General features: G+C 35.3%; 1 protein-coding gene across 1 annotated transcript in view; it reads left to right on the top strand.

The window, feature by feature from the left end:
* The window catches only part of LOC117111308, a 76,022-nt gene that overhangs the window by 2,423 nt on the left and 68,908 nt on the right, over positions 1-4,691 (top strand). The window lies entirely within an intron of this gene.

The following is a 4,691-nucleotide window of genomic DNA, read 5'->3' as shown; positions in this document are numbered from 1 at the left end:
GTGCTTGATTGTTTTATGGAATGATCAATATATATAATAAACAAGTATCTATGGAAGTTGTGTTGGAATAAAATCCACGATCTAGGTATTTAAGAAGGTAAAAATGTCCGATAAAAACAAATTTGTGCAGGGCCTAGAGTGGGATCAGAATGCTTAGTTTAGAAGCTGCCAACTGTAGGCCTAGGCCTAGACTTGCCACAAGTCTCTAATTTATGGATTTTTCCTAGTACATTAGCGAATTTCGGAAAGGGCCACCAGCGTCAGTTTATGTTGAGAAACTTTTTTGATGAGAATTAGAGACTTGTAAAAGAGTGAGTCAAATCGAATGCAGACCGCTGGCCGTGACAAGCATGACGTAATTTTTAGGATGCCGTATTTGGCAATAGGGTGAATGTTATGACGGAAGGTCAACCAATCAAACGGTTCTCGTTTTGGTGCCACGAATGTAGAGAGAAGTTGGGACATGGTACCGTACGTGCAGGTGTGTGGGATATCGTGGTACGTTGTTAATGGAGGAAAAGAAAACACCAACCAAAACGCCAAAAAAGCTGTATTCCAGAGAATTTTTTGTTCTGCGCACAAGATCGAGTGCGTGGAAAAGCTGCAGTCTAGAAAGTATTTGGTTTGCGAACTGCCTTAGGTTCACGCGAGGCTCAGTATTTTAAAGACTAGAACATTTATCAGACCACCACTAGGCCTAGGCCGACGGAAAAGCTGTCATGCTCTCGCAACTGCAACACAAAATTGAAGACAATGTATACCTGGATAAGCTATGGGAGTTGTCGCGGGTACGTTTAAGTATTTTTAAAAACAAGTGAATGTCACCAAAAAGAGGAGCAGCCCGTCTGTATTCCAAAGAGCAAAGAGAAATTTGATTAGCGCGGCGAAACATGAATTAACCACCTACAGCTCTGTCTCTTATACACATCTAGATGTGTATAAGAGACAGTAATAGGGTAATAATATCGATAATAAAGGTGACAACAACAACAATATATAATAATAATAATAATGAGAAAAATACTAATACAACGCCAATAACAACAACTGTTTAAATTACTATTATTAAAATTATAATACTAAGAATAATAAATAATAATAATAATAATAATAATAATATGAATAATAATAATAAAAAATCGAAAATATGATTTATTATTTATATGGTACTGTAATAATAATAATATCAGCAATATATAATGTTAATGCTAAGACCTGTCTCTTATACCCATCTAGATGTGTATAAGAGACAGGTACTATACCAATCAATAAAGTAGTTTATAGAAAAAAATATTTAATACTGCAGTAAATTGATTTCATTATTTAGAAATGTTAATTTACAAATTAATTTATCAAAGTTTTTTTTTTATGTTTGTCCCTAAGAGGAAGCCTCTTCCCTCTATTTTTTGAGTTTGCTTTCCCTGTGGGCTGGTGGCCTAAAGAGATAGGGAAACGTTGGGTGTTGGCCCGAACAAACGAATGAAATAGTAATCATATGTAGAAAATATCATAATTTATCATTACATGTAGAGTATATGCAGTACTTAGAATGTAGAATATATTGTATTCTCCTAATGATATGTGCATAAATGGTAGAATAATGGTAGATTTAATAATATATATACTACACTGTTTTCCCAGTCCCTAATCCCAGAAAAAGTATACTATGGAACGCCATGCAAATAAGTAATATGGAATGCCATTTGTGCCAAAATCGATTTATTCTTAAGCATTTCAACTGATTAAGACAAAGATTAGGGACTGGAACCCAGTCTAGCCTAGGCCCACTCAGACTTAGCTGCGTAAGCCTGTAGGCCTAGCCTAGGCCTAGTTTATGCCAGTGTAAGTAGTATTAGTGCAAATATATTAGAATTTGGGTCAACCCCGATTTTACGAATACCCGAATTTACGAACGGCTCTGGGCACGTGCCGTACGTAAATGAGGGGTTCTACTGTATATGTAAATTCCCTGCCAGAAATTGTTGATTGTAAATGTATCGTGTACAGTATGCTGACGACACAACCCTTTTATGTTCTTACTCTGACCCTGTTCATCTTCAGTCTTTGATTGATACAAATTCTAGTAAGATTGCTACATAGTTTAATACTAATTTACTATTAACCCTTAATGTTAAGAAATCTAAATTTATGTTATTTGGCACTAGGTTTTCTCTTGATAAATTTATTACTGTAATATTTTTCTTTCTATTAACAATTATGAAGAGTTGAAAGCTTCAAATCTCTTTTAATTACTTTTGATTCACTTATGTCATGGAAAAAATCATGTAGAACAAGTTACATCTAGACTATCACAACATATTGGTATCATTCATAGATTAAGATATTCCATTCCTAATTATGCTTTTTAAGACTGCTTGCTAATGTAATTGTACTTCCTTGTTTAATTATTGTAGTAGTGATTGGCCAAATTGAATATATATTTGTCTTCAAATTCTCCAAAATAGACTAGCTAGCATTCTTCTTTATGCTGATATGTACACCCCTATTAGGCCAAAAAAAAAATGTTCTGTCTCTGATCTGCGCGCGTGTTGATTTAGACACTGCGCGTCAATTTTTAGTTCCTATGCATGTTATGCAATAGGAACTATTGTAATCACTCTTGCTATTTCCTATGTTTTTTATTGTGTGTAGTGTGTGTGTAGACATTTATGCAAATACGCATACGTCAAAGAAAAGTTTTCCGACATTTTGTTTTACATCGCAATGCGAAGATCGATGTGAAGTTTCTGCAGAGTTCAGTCAGGCTCACGCTAACCAACTGGAAAGTCGGCATGGATGAAACTATTTTGGTTTTACGGCAAAAAAAACCAACTTCTGTAGGCTTAGGTATTTTGAAGAAGGCCTAAAATAAAACTAAAATGTTTTAATACTTGCTGAAATACATCGTTTTTTCATTTAGATCTCCATTTTTCACTAAGTCCATGCGACGGTACTATATCCCCGACAGTTGGCTGTGCAGCAATGTAATCTTTGAATGCAAACTGAAAACAGGTGAAAATATAAAGGCAGCCGACTGTCGGGTACATAACGACTATCTAGCTTTCCACAAAAACATGCGACCTAAGCTAGGCCTAGTTCAGTATTACTGCGATGCGAGGGTGGTTAGATCGTTCAATCAGTGATATCGTGTTATCGTCTAATACAATTAAATAATGTGTGTAATATTTGTGTAAACCCACGGATAAGCATATGTACCTGCTCCCTAGTAGCTGTCATCCCCCGCACTGTACAAAAAACATTCCGTACAGCCAAGCATTGCGCATGAGACGCATTTGTTTTTCTGATTTAGATTTTCAGAATCGCACAGAAGAGCTATCCGGACATCTCCGGAATAGAAATTATCATCGAGGACCCATCGAAAATGCTGTAAAAAAAGCAAAGGACATACAGTACCTCGTGCTCAAACACTGACGTACAAACCACGTCAGCAATCGACCAGAGTGCCACTGGTCACTACCTATCACCCTAGATTACCACCACTAAGGGCTATAATTCAGAAACATATGCCCATTCTACAGACCACAGAACGTCTTAGGTCTGTTTTTTCGGATACACCGTTCATAGTCTATCGCAGACCACCTAACCTTTGTGATATATTACTATGATCTAAATTCAAGAGGCAAATTAACTCTTGCGACAGCCATAATTTGGGTAGTCATCTTTGTAGTTCATCATGCAAAACATGCTCCTTGCTTGATTCTACACAATCATTCAAGAGCAACCAAACTAACCACATATTTCGGATAAGGCAATCAATTAATTGCCTCACCAAAAATGTCATTTATCTCATATATTGTAATATTTGTGGTAAACAATATGTCGGAGAAACAAAAAACACTCTCCGTATGAGAACGACACAACACAGATCAGCTATCAGAACATCTAAGCTTGATCAACCAGTAGCCGAACATTTCAATTTAGCTGGTCATTCAATTTCAAATTTCAGAGTGATTGCAATTGACCATAATGCCAATTGGAGTGAAAAAAATCGCAAAGATAAAGAGAATCACTGGGAACTTTTACTTAAAACCACCACACTATTTGGACTCAATATTAGGAACGTTCTCCCAGTACACTAAATTAAACCTATGGCATTCCAAATTATTCTGAATAAATCATTTGGCTTATTCATTGAGGCATGCCTCTAAAGTTTAGTTTTGGCCTTCCTGTTTACATGTTTAGGCTGTTTATTCTAATCCCACCTAGCCTATTGTTTCTAATCATGCTTGCATGAAATTCTCACTTTATACTATCTGGCTGTTTCAACCCTCACTCACTCGCCACTGAGGAAGGACTAGTAGTGTCCGAAAGCTCTGGTTCTATTTCTGGCTGTTTACTTACGTTTACTTTTTAGCTGTTGCTTATCATTTTTATCTACCAAGATCCAGCCATTGTTTCCCACAGCATTGTTGTTTTTCAGTATTTTGTCTTTTAATCTATATACATATATACATATATATGCATATATACATTATAACATATATACATACTTTTATAAATACATATATACATATATATATACTTATATATATATATAAAATCAAACGAGTAGGTGGCTGTATCGGCTTCAATAAAATGGTAATAAAACGCATAAAGCAAAAATGTAGAGTAGCCGTAACTTTTAATGGTAAAAAACACATACATTTATATATATACACACATATATACAT

Source organism: Anneissia japonica, unplaced genomic scaffold (genome assembly GCF_011630105.1).
Source record: "Anneissia japonica isolate Jap-2015-1 unplaced genomic scaffold, ASM1163010v1 scaffold288064_len137640_cov117, whole genome shotgun sequence".
Taxonomy (NCBI): Eukaryota; Metazoa; Echinodermata; class Crinoidea; order Comatulida; family Comatulidae; genus Anneissia; species Anneissia japonica.
Note: the sequence above shows the minus strand (reverse complement) of the source record. Positions and strands in the feature narration are given on the sequence as shown.